Source organism: Pristiophorus japonicus, chromosome 5, assembly GCF_044704955.1.
Source record: "Pristiophorus japonicus isolate sPriJap1 chromosome 5, sPriJap1.hap1, whole genome shotgun sequence".
Lineage (NCBI taxonomy): Eukaryota > Metazoa > Chordata > Chondrichthyes > Pristiophoridae > Pristiophorus > Pristiophorus japonicus.
The window spans coordinates 161,016,816-161,034,318 of NC_091981.1; positions in this window are offsets into that span (position 1 = coordinate 161,016,816).

The window sequence follows — 17,503 nt, forward strand, 5'->3', positions numbered from 1 at the left end:
CAAAATTCAAGGGGGAGATGTATAGAAATTGATGACCCCATATTTGTTCTCAATCACGCTTTGGGGCCCAAATGGCTTGAGGGTACTGTAATAGACAAAGAGGGGAATAGGGTCATAGTTGTTAAACTTAACAATGGGCAGATATGGCACAAGCATCTGGACCAAGTAAAAAAAAGGTTCAGCATGGACACTGAGGAACCTGAGGAAAATCATGAGATGGTATTCACACCACTACCAGTGAACGAGCAACAAGAACATTCAGCAGCATGCACAGTCTCTGCGGTCAGCCCCGAAAGGCCGGAATCACCACAGATGACAGACACGCATACCAAGGCTCAACAACCAGAGCCCCAACTGCGGCGCTCCACGAGAGAGCGCAGGCCACCCGAGAGACTTAACTTATTGTTAGATCTCTTAATTTCCAATGAAATATGAACTCCGATTGTAGTTTTAATGTCACTTTATTTCTTGGCAGACAGCAACAAGCTCTTGGCTTTAAGCCAGGTCTTTGTCCTTCTGAGACCGCATGGCCAAAATGGCTGTACTTATATCTGGATCAATTTACAGAAAAGAACTTGCCTTCTTTGACCTTATTGGCTCAATTAATAGTCCTATAACCTTTTAATTGGCTCGCTACCCAAAGTCCTAAAATGTCAAGTTGATTGATGACTTAATGCAACATGCTGAACTGCACGTAGCAGCCTTGACTTGGGGGTCTGTGAATTTTCACAGTCTGTCTAAATGCAGCCTGTTTGAATTCTCTATCAATCCCCCCTTTGATTCTTTCACAAACTGAATCATAAAACATCAGGTATCACTGGTTAAACATTCTACAAAGTAATTTCATACATGTTAATATAGTTTCCTTCTAAAATTTGTTGATGTGTTTTGCCACATATCCGGACTAGTAGCTTCCACACAAATTTACACCAACCCGAGTTCCATCGTGGCCACAATGGAAGTCTGGTTTTAGTAAGTTCATTAACCTTATTCCAATTTAATCCAAATCAATATCTTAGTTCAACCAGTAATCAACCTTCCCTTAAGCATAACATACCCCTGTGCCACGTACAGACGGTCTGCTGGGACCTGCAAGATGTCTCACATGTGGGACAGCAGCTATAGCCGCCTGGTCGCAACAACATTTAATCAACATAAACAAACAATATAAAAGTAAAATAATTACAACAAATAGAATTAAACCTTCCACCAATGAAGTTCCTATTGAATCAGTGGCTCCACTCCACAAAGTGAATGATGGGGGTTGCTTAAGTTTTTCTACCTCCTTTTGGATATGCTCTGCTAAGTGGGTAATTTCTTCGGAGCTATCTGGGATATATGTGCAACACTCAGTTCCGAGTAGGGTGCAAGTACCTCCCTTTTCAGCCAGGATGTAATCAAGGGCCAGTCTATTTTGTAGGGCTACTGTGCGGATTGCTACCATTTCTGCATTGATTTTAACTAGGGCCTCTGAGGCATCATTGGCTACCCGTTCCACAACGGATGCCATGTTAATGGATTCCCTTGCCAGTCTGGCGGTCCCATACCTGGGGATCAGAATGGCAAAGAACCTCTCTGTTCCTGTGATAGCTCTCTTAGGACGGTGTAAATGTTCCGACAGTAACTTTATATGATACATATAAGGCACAATGTAGGGTAAATAGCAGGATCCCGTCTAATTCTGGGGCAGCCAAGGGTAGGCCTTGTGGCCACACACCCAACAACTAGAAATATTACCTTGTTTGGCATAAATGTATGACGTATATAAAAAGGTATTTACATGTAATTCCCTTGCTACCCTATTATTTCCCTTTGGTGCAGAAGGTTGGCTAGTAAGAAGTAGGCCTATGCCTAGAATACCTACAATCAATAATACAGTAAGTTTATACATTTTGGCAAAAAGTAATTGTCCTTATTAGATTTCAGCTTCAGTTACGGGTGCTCGTTTAACGTGTGAAGCGTGGATCCAGGCTTTCTTTCCTTGGACTTTAACAGCTGCCTGGGTGGTCAATAACACTTGATAAGGTCCCTCCCACTTGGCACCCAAAGGTTCTTTATGCAACTTTTTCACATACACCCAGACTCCCGGGGTGATGTCGTGTCCTCCTTCGGGTGGATTACCCCAAGCTGCCGATACCTGTCGGGAAACAGAACTAATAGCATTGGTTAAGTTCTGACAGTATGATAACAAAGTGTCACTCATTAAGTGAACATCAGCTTTCCGTAAATCGATAGTTCCTGGCAGCGACATGGGTCTTTCTGTTATAATTTCAAATGGGCTTAGACCTGTAGTTCTGTTCGGGGTTGCCCTAATGCTACATAGCACTATTAGTAGTGCCTGGGGCCATGGTGTTCCTTCTTGGTGATATTTGGCAAGCCGTTGTTTCGAGTTTGATTCATTCGTTCTACTTGTCCTGATGATTGTGGATGATAAGGACAGTGTAAATCCCACGTAATGTTCAGTAACCTACAGACTTCTTGGCAGACAGCACCTGTGAAGTGTGTTCCCTGATCTGAGTCAATGCTACTCGGGACTCCCCATCGGGGAATGTAATCCTTACACAAGACCTTTGCAGTGTGATTGGCTGTGTGTCCTCCTGTTTCTTTTAAAATCTCCACGCAGTCATGCTCTTCACATTCTCCCCCCTCTTGCTCCCTCGATTCTGACATCGGGAGCATAGTTGCGGGATTAACCGGGCTGACCCGGATGATATGGAGATTAGGAGCTTCCAAAACTGTTGTCCAGCGGGTCCAGCTAGCTGCCGTCACCTGAGACATTCTAGTCATAGACAGCAAAGCATGTACGGTGTGGGGACACTTGACAATTAGCTTTTGGTCGAGGACTAGACCCGCAGTGGTCATTACCGCTCGACATGTAGCTTCCATAGCCCTTAGGCAACTTCCCCATCCGAGGGCTACCGCATCCAGTTTTGCCGAATAATAGCCAATAGGTCTTTGCCGATCCTCATGTTCTTGTGTCAGTATAGCTATCATATATCCTTCTTTCTCATGGACAAACAGGGTAAATGGCTTACCACTGTCGGGGATTCCCAGAGCCGGTGCCGAACACAAAGCTTTTTCAAACTCAGGAAGGCCTCTTGCTGTTCCTTAGTGAGGGTGATGGCTTCTTTAGAGGCACGGTTCCCCTTTAAGATATCATTCAATGGCTGAGCAAGCTGTGTGAAGGAGTCAATCCAATTTCTGTTAAAGTTACACAATCCCAAAAAAGACCTTAGTTCCTGAATAGTGGTGGGTTTTTTTAGCAGCCCGAATGGCTGCAGTTCTATCCTGGGTAAGTTCTCTCTTTCCTTCTGAAATCTTTTGTCCCAGGTATACAACCTCTTCTTGGGATATTTATGCTTTGTCGATGCTGGCTTTATGTCCTTTCAGACGAAGGTGGTCCAGCAAAGCTCGTAAATCTTGTTCATGCTGTTCTTCCGTGTTTGAAGCTAGCAAGATATTGTCTACATATTGGATGACTGTGGATGACAGGGGAGGTAATTCTCGCAAATGGCTTTGTAAAGCCATGTGGAATACCGTAGGGCTGTTGTGGAAATCCTGCGGTAACCGGGTCCAAGTATACTGTTGTCCTTGGACAGTGAAAGCAAACCACTGTCGAACCTCCGGTGCCAGAGGCACGACCAAAATCCGTTGGCCATATCTATAACCGAGAAATATTTATGTTCCGGTTTAAGGGCATTAAAAATGGTGGAGGGATCTGCGACCAAAGGAGCTTTTTGATCAATACACTGGTTAGCTTTCCTATAATCGACAGTCAAATGCCAAGTCTCATTAGATTTCTGTACCGGCCACATGGGGCTATTGGAGGAGTTTTGCATTTTAATAAGCACCCCTTGTTTCTCCAATTGCTGAATAACCGGTAAGATTCCCGCGATGGCAGTTGGACTGATGGGATACTGTTTAGTGCATGGAGGCTTGGTCCCGGTAAATGACGCAGGCTCCATCTGGAGTAGGCCATAATCGTTCTTATCTTTAGCCCACATCGGGTGTTCCTTCAATTCTTCTTTCTTCAAAGTTCTAATTGACCATGTCACCCGACCATCCTTGAAATGCAACGATGAATCTATTTGGATTAGAACGTCCATTCCCAAAAGGGGTTGATCTACTGGGCCTATCCAGACCGGCGTGGTTAGTTCATGTGGACCCAGCCTTATAAGTACCGGTGTTGTCCTTTTCATTTCCATTTTATGGCCCCCAACTCCATAGGCTGTACGTGCCCTACCATCCAACAGCAAAAAGTCTCCATATTAGAAACATAGAAACATAGAAAATAGGTGCAGGAGTAGGCCATTCGGCCCTTCTAGCCTGCACCGCCATTCAATGAGTTCATGGCTGAACATTCAACTTCAGTACCCCATTCCTGCTTTCTCGCCATACCCCTTGATCCCCCTAGTAGTAAGGACCTCATCTAACTCCTTTTTGAATATATTTAGTGAATTGGCCTCAATAACTTTCTGTGGTAGAGAATTCCACAGGTTCACCATTCTCTGGGTGAAGAAGTTCCTCCGCATCTCGGTCCTAAATGGCTTACCCCTTATCCTTAGACTGTGACCTCTGGTTCTGGACTTCATGTTAATTCCGCCCCTGTGTCTAAAAGACAGTCCACAACCTTATCGCCCACCCTCACAGTTATATATAGCCCATCTCCCCTCTGTTGTATTAGTGCGAGGAGGGGGGCCAGGGTAGGCTCTAATCGTTTTTTGCTGTCCCAAGTAACTCCTTCTGTTGTTGTATTGTCAGTTGCTTAAATGCTTCTATGAGGTCGTTATCTTGTGACAAGCCTGGTTTGTTGGCTGAATTGTATCCCTGGCTGCGTACACTTCCCCAGCCACGACCTTTCTGTTTTGCCCTGCACGTCTTGGCCCAGTGACCTTCTTTCCCACAATAATGACATTTTCCGGGTAATTTTCCTCATGACTGTTTATCGGAATCCTGGGATTTCCATCCTATAGCCTGTACAGCTCGAACTTTAGCTCCCATATCCCGATCTAATTGGTTACATTGATCCACCAATGCTGCAAAGGTAGTTCCTCTACCTTCCCAGTCCGGTAACACTACCTTAAGCATTTTGGACAGTTCTGGCTTTAGACCTGCCACGAAAGCTGCTTTCAGGGGTCCAAACACTTGTTCATCCATTTCCTCATCCGTATTATTCATACCCGAATGTTCTAGCCACGTGCATCTAAACCGCTCGTCATACTCCAGGACCTCCTCTGTTCCTTTCTGTTGGCAGGCTGCAATTTTTCCCCAGTCTGTCTTAGCTGGACTGAAGGCTTGCAGCCAGTGTTTAATCGCCTCCCATCCTGCGTCTACTTCTTGCTCATCCTGCCCCAAAGCTTCTTCTACCTTGTCGTGCAATTTTCTTCCGTGTTTTTGGCACCATTATGGTCAAAATTTGCACTCCGTCCCAGGGATGAAGTTGATATATATTTCTTAAACGGTCCAATTGGTCCCACGTTTTCACTCCCCCTTTTTTTGGATTGAGCAATTCCTTGGACCATTTATCAATTTTCTCTGGGGTCTGCCGGATCATGAAATAAGTATTTTTTATACTTTTCTTAGTTTTTTTGGTTCCGCCCTCATCCGCAGTCTCTTCTGATTTGACTACAACTCATCTTTTTTTAAACGGGGCAAAGCGCACCCCTAATTCTTCATCCTCCGACCCTGTATCGTCAGAGGATTCAGAATCCGTATCTATTGCTCGGTCGTGACTTCGGGTTTGCGCTTTTAATTTATCCAAACATGGGTACCCTGGGAATTGACCGATACATTTTCCTTTTCCTATTACTGTCTCTTGACCTAATGATTTTTTCCATTCTTTAATTTCATCTTTAAGATCTTTAACTTCCGCTTCCAACTTTTCAAGTTCAAGTTTTTTCTGTCGCAGCTGCGCACAAACAGCTTGCAATTGATCCTTTGTACTGGTCAGTTCTCGATCATGTTGGGATCACATTATAATTTCATTCCGGTTTCGGATCTGGTCCATAACCGCTAGGGACCATCTAGTTCGCTCTTTATTTTTGATACGGGTCGTTTTTCCCCAGACCCTTTTAATCTCGTCCAAGGACCATTGTCCTTTGGAGGTTCCGTACTTTTGTTCGATCTTAATACAGGTTTTAGATAAGTTGAATTGTTGCTCTATGTATTCTTTCAACTGTTCGAGAATTAAATCTAGCGAAACCTCTTTCCTCCTTTAAGACACTCCTTAAAACCTACCTCTTTAACCAAGCTTTTGGTCATCTGCCATCATTTCTTCTTATGTGGCTCGGTGTCAAATTTATCTGTTTTGTTTTGTAACACTGCTGTGAAGCACCTTGGGATATTTTACTACGATAAAGATGCTATATAAATAAAAGTAGTTGTTGTTGATAAAACTCCTATGAAGCACCTTGGAATGTTTTACTACACTAAAGGCGCTATATAAATGCAAGTCATTGTTTTGGTATTGATGCTGCTCTTTGTAATCTTAGTGATGTAACAGAAACACCGATGAAGTGATATAGTTTGAGGGCCTTGATATGGTGGGTGCTGGTTTGGTCAGATGAAAGGAGGGAGTGTTGGTGGTCTGAGGAGGGGAGGGATGGTTCACACGTATCTCCTCTATAATTTGCTGCCTTACAACTCTGGAAGCTTGCAGCAATGCTGGATTGTGCTCTTCCTCTCCATCCTCTGGTTCGCTGTCCGCTTCTTCATTTTTTCCTCCACTTCTTTCTACTCAGGCAAGTCCAAGGTAATCCCTCTTTGCAAGATTGTAGAGTATGCAGCAAACAATTAGGAATCTTGAAACTTGCTCTGGAGGACTCCTCCCAAGTTGTCCAAATAGTGAAATAATTAATTGAGGATGCCAATGGTTTGTTCAATCAGAACCGTTGTTGTATGGTTCTGTTTATATTAGCTTTGAGTGACTGATAGAGTCATGACTACTTCCAGGAAACTGAGCACAGATCACATTCTCTCTGATACCCATAATACATATCTAATGTGACTGGGTTAAGTAGTCTCTCTAGAGATTACCAGTTTTGCATATAAAACTATAGGGATTTCCTCTGTACTTTTCCTATTTACTGTGACCGCTAAAAGACCCAGTGATAACCCATAACATTGCTCATTCATTGATTTTTTTCAAGCACAAATGGTTTTCAGATTGGCATTGTGTTGACATGTTAAAAATATCAATTGTAATTCAAAGTATAGTAGGATTTTAGCTTTTCAAAGCATTGCTCTACTATAAACAACAACATTTCATCTGGTGATAATGGAGCAGCCAATGTTGCAAATAAATATGTAGTCTATTGAACAAGCATTTCATACTGGAATTCAAGGTGTATTCTTTCAATTTGGCATTAGAAACATAGAAACATAGAAAATAGGTGCAGGAGTAGGCCATTCGGCCCTTCTAGCCTGCACCGCCATTCAATGAGTTCATGGCTGAACATTCAACTTCAGTACCCCATTCCTGCCACAGGCACCAACAGTACTACAGAACTTCATCCAGTGGCTACTGTAATCACATGCTATTTAATCATGAGCCATCATAGCCAAACCCCAAACTGTCTTCATTATGTGTCCCCATGTGTAGATTATCCAGCAGCAGAACTCACTGAATAGATTTTAGGAGCAGAAATCATAGCTCATTTTCCCCTCCCTAGCCAGGGAAGTCAACTATAGCACCGTTACCACCCAGGTGAGATTGGCTAACTCAGCATAGGTAAGGGATAAAACCTTAGCCTGTATGGCTCAAATATGAACTAATTTGGCATTCTATATCATATATTGTTATATAGCAGTCTTTGCTCATCATTCCCTTGGCACCAGGATGAAAATGATTCTGTTATATCCAAGCAATTCCATTTCCTATACAACTGTAATGCAATAATCTTTTTGTCGTTATTGTTTAACCTCTCATACATTATTACATGTCATTTTAGCTGTTTACAAAGGCTTGTGATGTGTGAATAAGAACATTATTGAATAAATGGAGACATTCTTTATGACGTGGGAATCAAACTGTAAGGCAGATTTATTTTAAAGACACTTATGGTTTCAAGTGGTTGAATTATTTTCTCCAATATGAACTCCAAAGCCTATGTTGTTTTTAAAGAGCATTTCTACATCTCAGATGCTCTGCTGTGATCCTTGTAGTTTAGCTGTTAATATGTTGGAGAATAGATGTGATTAGATTAAAATGTTATGAAGTTTAATTTCAGTTAATTATATAATTTGTTACAGTATTGCCTAGCTTTAATTTAATACATCTTCATATACCAGTGGGTCTTCCATGGCATTGCTCATAGGAAGTCAAAGAATGTCCTGTTTCATAAAACAAACAGGAGCTTTGTGTCATGTTTAATAATTAGAATGCTCATATTTTCTATCTAGCAAAACCCAGGTGACAGGTGATAATTAGAGAGTAAGAACTTTAAATCTCTGGCATTAAATTGCGAGACTGATTCTTTTAAAACAATTTGGAATAGTTTATTAAACACACGGACATCTACCAGCAGTCATCAGCTATCCTACGGATCAACTTAGTTACAACAGATACAATGTGGTTACTATAAAAACAGTATACTTTACTTCCCTCTGGCAAAGCACATGGCCCGCTCCTTTGTCCGTAGAGAGAGGTCTTGTCTTTTGCCGTGTGCTTAAGAAAAGAGATAGAGCAAACTGTGGCTGGAGTTTTTATACCTCTCAATGCCATTGTTTCTCCGGAAGCCTCAGGATTGGATCTTGTTCTAGGGCAGTTCCTTATTGGCTCTCCTCACACATGTGTCTGTCTGGAGGGCTGGTGGCATTCCTTGATGAGGTCAATGGTTTTCCAATACACATCTTTAAGCTCTGTCCAGCCAGAAGAAAATATACACACACAACACGCTGGAAGTTTGTGAGTGTCCATTTTGTCTCTTTCAAAACTGTCTTTTCATATAATCTAATTTTTTAACATTTATACACACACAGAATCAATTTTATCATTACTGAACACTTTTATTCTTACAAACTCCCCACCTTGAGGGGGAAATATCCTTAATGACTCCTCATATGATTTATCTCCTCAGGGCTCACATATCATAAACATTGAGAGGGTTCTGATAGCTCTGCTGTTTATGTTTCTGTGAGGTGGATGACCGCTCTATAATGGGTTTTACACTTAAAGGGAGAGAGAAAAGTGGATGGCCGTACTTGGTCCCCACCTCGTAAGGTGTATGCCACACATAGGGGATTTACTATAGTACAATAACATCTCCAGCGGAGACTCTCCCCTTCCCGTATCTTCAGTGCACCATCGCTTCTCAAAGCACATTGATGATTGATGATGTTCTTGAGTCATGCTGCAGTTCCCGCTTCTCCATCTTCCCTCGGCTTCGGTCATGACCAGTATCGTCCTGACAATCGTATGGATCTGTAACATGGTCTGTGGGAAACAAGATCAGTGCAGTATTTACTCTTTGGCAGTTTTTAACTGATTAATGTGAAACCACTTCTTGTACTTAACGCCCTTTTTCCCCGGTAACTGAATCAAATAAACTGCGGAGTTCAATCGGTCTATAATTGTATGTGGTCCCCAACATCTGGGCTCAAAGGCAGCTTCTTTTTCCCATAATTTGGAATCATTACTGAGTCTCCCACCTCATATTCAAAGGGACGTACTTTCTTGTCAAAGTACCTTTTAATTTGTCTTTTTGACTTCCCCAATGTGGTAGCCACAAATCAATTGATCTGATCAGTGTGATCTACCACTTGTTCCAACCACTTGGAACTACATGGTTTCATTGTCAAGGGACTCGTCCTTGTTAGTGTTAGCTGGCCTGGTGTTCTCATGAGCCTTCCCATCATGGCCTGATATGGGGAGACCCCTGTTGTTCTGTGAGGTGTGGACCTCATTGCCATTAAGCACATTGGCAGCATGTTAGCCCATTGAGTGGAGTGGTCCACGCACAATTTTTTTAACATTAACTTGAGGGTCCTGTTCCCCCTTTCAACCCCTCTGGATGACTGGGGGTGGTGAGCAATATGTAATTTGTGTTTTATCCCCAACATTTCCTGCAGGTGGGTAAAAATTTTACCGGTAAAGTGTGAACCTTGATCGCTGTCCACTTGTACTGGTATTCCCCACCTACAAAACACATGATTCAACAGTGTTTTGGCTGCTGTGATTGCGGTGTTGGAGCGGCAGGGGAATGCTTTGATCCACCACCACTAGGGCATGCTTAAAATTGCCTTGCGCCTGTGGAAGTGGCACAATGAAGTCTATCTGGAGGTGAATCCATGGCCCTTGAGATGGGGGTGCGCTTTGAAGCAAGGCTCGGTTAGTGCATGCAGGAGGATTGTGTTGCAAGCACGGTAGGCATCGTACCACATATTGGTTGATTGTTTCCCTCATGGAAGGCCTCCAAGCTGTGGATGCTACCTTATAGAAGGCTACCAGGGCCAAATAATGCCCTGCTGTGGGGTGGGAGTAAAAGAGGGAGAGCAGTTCCTGACCCATCTCTGGTGGAACACACACCACCGGGCAGATGTTTGGCTTTTTTTTGAATATCAGCAACTGCTCATCTGAGTCAGGGGCAGTGGCTAGTATGGTATTGGGAGCCCAGGCTGTTGGTTGAGGAAGGGGTCTGCCTTCCTCGTGCCAGGCACTTACAGCAGCATATGACCAGTATTGCTGCTACAGGGATTTTAAATCTAGGTGATCTGTTGGGGAGGCGTTGCTAACAGCATTGCAGGGCTCAACAACTATATCCTCCATCTCCCCATCAATCACAGCGTCCTTGGCTGCTCTGGAATTTCCCTCACTACGTGGACCTCTTTTTTTATGGGCTGCTACCTTTCCTATGAAGCAGGGCTGGGATCACTGTTTAAGGTATGACCAGAGCAGGTGTAATCAGGGCCCATGGACCAGGGCCTTACTGTCTATCATACAATAGTCATTTTTGTGGTAGAGGGGCAAGGAGAGCATGGTGTTTACAGCCTAGACACTATCGGACCAAATATTCACGGGTCTATCTGAGGTTTCCTTCACAGCAGTTAGAAGTGCGGCGATTTCTGCATATTGTGAAGACTATCTGTTGCATCTTCGCTGGATGGTTCTTTCTGGCAATACCACAGCATACCCGGTGTGAGGGCATCCTTCAATGTGATATGAGGACCCATCAATATAGACATCTGGGGCACCCTGTATGGGCTCTTTCTGCACAGGATGGGTCTCAAAATTAATCAGGGATAACGGACATTCATGCGGGTCCCCTCATAGATCAGAAATTGTGGCAGCAATGTGGTGGGTTTGGAAATGGTATCAATGTCTCGCTCCATAAATTCCAATGTCCATTTGCTGAGACACTGCGAGGAAACTAGCGAATCTCCAGGTTTCATCAGTAGTTTCAGAGGTGTGTGTCCGCTGTGCAAGATTGTAGCCTGTAACCCAGTAATAAAGGTAAAGTGATGTACCGACCAGAAGATGGCCAGTAGGTGGCACTCGCATGCAGTATACGTCTTTTCTGCCCCCTGCAGGATTCGAGACGCATATGCTATGGGCTGTAATCGATCAGCTCGCGTTTGGCACAGAACTGCAGTGAGCCTTTGCTCTGTGGCCCCGACCTCTAAATGGAAGGGATGTGTGGGATCAGACATGCGGCCTATATCACTGCAGTTTTTAATTTAGCCACAGACTGGGTGTGAGCATCAGTCCATGCTGGGCGTATGTCATCACCCTACAGTTTTATTAAATCATACAGGAGCTTTGCACACTCTGCAAAGCCTGGGATAAAGTGCCTTTGGTAACCCACCAAACCCAAGAATGATCGTAGGGCTGTTTTGGAAGTGGGTAATGGTAGTTGCTGTATTATCTTCACCTTGTGAGAGTCGGGGGATGAGAAATGGACATTCCTAGAAAGGTGACCTGTTTTTTTACTAATTGAGCCTTATGGGAATTCACCTTTAGTCTTGCCTGAGCCAACAATGTCAAAAGTTTGTGCAAAAGAGACAGATGCTCCTCCATGCTGTCGGTTACCAGCAGTAGGTCGTCTACATACTGCAGCAAGCAGATAGAGTGGGAAAAGTCTTTTAAAATTGCAGCCATTTTGTGGATTATCATGGGGACATGTCCAGGTGTAGCTCTGGTCCTCAAATGTGAACGCAAATTTGTACTTGTCTTCCATCTTAACAGGGATACTCCAGAATCCATTGGCGATGTCGAGGGTCGAGAAGTACTTGGAACTAGCAGGAATTTAAGATAATATGGTGGGAGTTTCTCTTACTACCAGTGAGCAGGCTGGTGTTACAGAATTTAACTTTCTGTAATCAATAGTCAGTCGCCAGCTGATATCAGGCTTTTTAACCGGCCACGTGGGTGAATTGGTCATGAAAGTGTCTGTCCTAAGAACACCCTGCTCGACTAGGGATTTTATGATGTCTCGGATGTAAGGGTGACTCTCCCTTGGGATGGGGTACTGTTTAGTGAATGAGTGGGGGGGAGAGGGTCCCTCAATAGATTCCTCGCCTACCATTTTTCCACAGTCATGCTTGCATGTGGCAAACACCACTAGGTGTTCCTGAATTCGTTTTGCCACAGCTTCATTTTCGCTCCCCGGAGAGACATACTCAGATGGCTTTTTAATAGCAAAAACCGAGTGAGCATCTGAAATTTCTATTACTCCTGCCTTATCTCTCAATCCCATCCAAACACAGTCCTGATTATAATCTATCACCGCGCCTTACTGATCCAACACATCAGCCCCTACAATTCCCCTTCCGTCGGGGGTGGTCATCAGCATCGGCGCTGGGACCTTACAGGTGAGGACTCCCAACTGAAGTTCAGTGGCCTTCCCTGTATATGCGGTGGTTGTATCACCGTTAAACCCTTTAAGGGTCATACAACCCCTGCCCGCTGCTGCATGGCGTTCAGGGTATGGGGTGTGGTAACGGCTGAGCCAGTATCAGTAAGCATAATCTGCTGCCTGCCCCCTTTTAAGGGGTCCCTCTAATGAGTGTGTATCAGCGATTGTGTGCACCGGTAAATGATTTTGCATCCTCCTCGTGGCAATTTGGGTTTGTATGAGGGTTATTAACTGGTCCAAGCATTGATCTGTCCCAGCGGGCTTGGATTCCTCGCTCAGGAAGTATCTATGCATTTGTATTATGGTTTGTTGCTGGTCTAGGTCTGCTGCAGTCTTTTGCTAGGTGGCCTACCTTCTTACAATTAAAGTACTATCCCTTAAAGGGGTAGTTTCGAGATCCCTCCATCGTTGACACTGGTTTATTTGCAGTGGGTGGTGACTTCACCTTTAACTGGTCTTTTACCATCTCTCAGGCTATTGGAGCGCTGGTCTTTATATCTGTCCACTGATTGGTGGGCTTCATGGTTATGCCCAGGGTGGTTTTAACTAAAGAGTGAGTTGGGTCAGGAACATCGATTTAAATTGTTCCTGATTCTTTCCTACTGTAGCATTTGCAGGTGCCTGGTTCTGCTTACATTGATAGATATCGTACAGGTGATTACTGAAGGCTCTAGGGGTCTCTGCTGGGCGCTGCTTGGTCTGATTAAGCAGAGCCACTAAGTTCAAGTTTTGGATCCCTAAATGGTTTAGGATCTTGGTCATGAGTGCATCGGCTGCTGTGGCAGGCTGGAGGACTGCGTCTGGCAGATTATCTTTTAGGGAAGTGGAACGGGCCAAGAGGAGGACTCGTATTAAGTCTCTCTTTTCCAACTCGGGGTGATCCCTCCTGAAATTTGCCCACCTCCTATTAACTTCCAGTGGGTTGTCCCCATCATTAATGGGCTCCCAACTTGTGGCTACACGCGGTGGCGTTAGCACCAGATATAGGCCGTGAGTCGGTATAGTTACTGGTGATGTGACCATGCATATTACGTCGTAAAGAAGTGGTTACTATGGCTACGATTGGCTCTTGTGTCTCCAAGGTATCCCATCCTACACCACCACCCTGGGGATTATATTGACTGCCTTCCTCTTCCCAATCTGTCTCCCCCTCGTTCCCTTCTGTTGTCTGTTATGGCTCCCCGTGTTACTGCGGATACCAGGGCCTGCTGCTCCCCTAACTTACTTTTTAGCCTCGCTATATCTAGTTGGCACTGGGAGTGATCTGCCTCCCTATGTGGCTTCTTAATTACTTCCCTTAATGCCCCCCTAGTATCTTCTATTTCTAATTTGTTTTCATTTGTTTCAACGATGGTTGCTCTGGTATTTAAATTTGAGAGACTTTGTTGTTGTAACAATGAAGCTGCCTGTTCGGCCCCTCTTTCTAATTGCCTAATACTGTGGTTTAATTGACCAATTTCTTGTCTTAAATGCTGTAATTCTCCCTCTTTTAACTGCTTCACAAGTTGGAGGCCTTCTTCCTTTTAGTGTTTTATACCTTCAAAGTCTCTTTCTTTTAGTTGAATCTCTTTTACTTGCAATTCTTTTAAATCCTGTATCATTTTGGCCTCCTGCCTCATTAATTCCTCATCTCTCCGAGCACAATAAAATGCGCTGAATGCCACGAGACCGTTTGCCTGTTTTGGCCTTAGCTCTGCTTTATCTACTTTCTCCTGGATAAATACCACTAGCTTCCCAAAGGACGCATGTTGGGCCTTACGGAAGTGCCGTGCCTGTAACTCTTCTATGTCCTTTATCGGTACCTTTTTGGACAACTTCTCCTGATAAACTAGCTCAACATTTCTTTTTATTGTTGGCTTTCTGTTCACGACCGATCCCTTCATCCTGTGTCTTTTGAATATAACTACTGGTGGGTCTCCACTTAAACAGTTACAACTATCGAGATGACTGCTCCTTAAGATGCAACTCTCTCGATCCGTTTAACCATTTATAATTATACTTCGCAACACAGGTTAGAATCACAACTCCCAAAATTTCCAATTGTTCAAAAGAATCATCAAAAAGCTGTCTAGCCTGATCCCGGACGAGCCCCCAATTTGTAAGATTTCTAAATCTCTGGCATTAAATTTACAGCGAGACTGATTCTTTTAAAACAATTTGGAATAGTTTATTAAACACACGGACATCTATCAACAGTCGTCAGCTATCCTACGGATCGACTTATTACAACAGATACAACGTTACAATAAAAACGGTATACTTTACTTTCCTGCGGCAAAGCACACGGCTCCCTCCTTTGTGCGTAGAGGTCTTTTCTTAAGCACACGGCAAAAGGCAAGAGATAGAGCAAACCATGGCTTGAGTTTTTATACCTCTCAACGCCATTGTTTCTCCGGAAGCCTCAGGATTGGATCATAGGTCCAGGGCAGTTCTTTATTGGTTCTCCTCACACATGTCTGGCTGGAGGGTTGGTGGCATTCCTTGATTAGGTGAATGGCTTTCCACTACACATCTTTAAGCTCTGTCCAGCCAGAAGACAATATACACACAGAACATGCTGGTAGTCTGTAAGTCTACCTTTTGTCGCTTTCAAAATTGTCTTTTCGTTTAATCTCATTTTTTAAACATTTATACATACACAGAATCAATTTTATCATTACTAAACACTTTTATTTTTAGAAAAACTCTTGTATCTCCCTTCAATATTGAACAGATCTGTTAAAAAAAGTAACAAATTATGAGGCAAATCACACGATGCCTGGAATCTTGCCGGCGCTCAGAGGGCGGGTTTGGCGGTGGGTCCACTGTCAAAATTAACAGATTGACAGTGGGATGATATCCCATTCTAAACGCGACTCCGTTAATTTCCTCAAGTACCGGCTCTGCCTGCGGTTTGCAGACCCAGCACTAAGCAGCGGGTCAGGCAACTGTGGTACTTAATGTTGTGTATGCAATAACTGTTAAACAGTACTCAGTCTAACTCCAAGAGGTATAACCTTGACTCTGCTTTATTAAGGCCCAAGTGGCTAATATACAAAGTGGCTGGCCTTTTATACTTGGGCTGCACACAGGTGCGTGCAGCCCTACGGCCTCCAACAGTGACACCATCTAGTGGCTAGTGATCCCAAAAGTACATACATGACAATACCACCCCCCCACCCTGAGATATTAACACAGTCTTTTACAAGTTGAGACAGTCCGGTGTTTTAGGCTCCCAGGTTGACCGTTTCAGTTCAACTTCAGCCTTGGGTGAGTGTTCAGAGTCTGTTGTGAGTGGTGGGAGTGGCAATGGCCATGTCAGGGATTGAAAGTCCATTTCATTGAACAGGTCAGTGATTCAAAGTCCCAATTCACTAATGACCACTGAGTCCTCTGATGACTGGGGGTAGGTTGGTTGGTCGTCGATTGTCTCTTCCTCCGACTGTTCCAGTTCGTCTGTGTGCCGCAGCTTTGTCTGATCCATATTTTTCCTGCATGTTTGTCCATTTTTGATCTTGACAATAAATACTCTGTTGCCCTCCTTGGCCATGACAGTACCACTGATCCACTTAGGACCCTGACCATAATTCAGAACGTATACAGGATCATTTACAGAAATATTGCGTGACACAGCTGTGCAATCATGATACCCTTGCGGACTGTGTTTTCTATATTCAACATGATTATTGAAGTCAGGGTGTACAACAAATAGCTTAGTCTTAAGACCTCTCTTCATCATTAGTTCAGCAGACGAGACCCTGGTAAGTGTGTGTGGTCTTGTCCTGTATTAAGCAGTATGCATGACAGGCGGGTCTGCAGTGACCCTTGGGTTACTCGCTTCATACTCTGCTTTATGATTGTTCTGCGTGCCCATTAGATGCAGGTTTGAATGGTGCTGACCTTACATGTTTGATACCATTGAGTTTCATGAACTCTTGAAACTCCTGACTGGTGAAGCACGATCCGTTGTCGCTAACAACGATGTCAGGCAGACCACGTGTCGCGAACATGACACTGAGATTCTCTAATGGTAGCTGTGGATGTGCTGGATGACATGATTATACACTCTATCCACTTTGAATATGCATCCACCACAACTAAAAACATCTTCCCCAGGAAGGGACCTGCAAAGTCTATGTGGATCCTGGACCATGGTTTCGACGGCCACAACCACAGACTCAGCGGCGATTCCGCTGGTGCTTTGGCTGAGCTGCATGCAAGTGTTGCACTAATGCACACATGATTCCAGCTCAGAGTCAATGTCCAGCCACCATACATGAGACCTGGTGATGGCTTTCATAATTACAATGCCAGGATGTGTGCTATGTAGCGCACGTACAAATTTCTCTCTCCTTTTCTTGGGCATAACAACATGATTGCCCCACAGTATACAATCCAACTGAATATTCGTCTTTGCGCCGAATGTAAGGTTTGGTCTCCTCGTACATTTGCTTGAGTATGGCAGCCCAATCACCTTTGAGGATGCAACGCTTCACCACCGATAAAATCGGGTCCTGGCTGGTCTAAGTCTTAACTTATGGAGCCATGACAGGGGTTCCTTCACTCTCAAAAGCATCCATAACTAACAATAGGTCTGCCGGTTGTGGCGTTTCCACCTCCAGTGTGAGCAATGGCAGACGGCTCAAAACACCGGCACAATTCTCGGTGCCAGG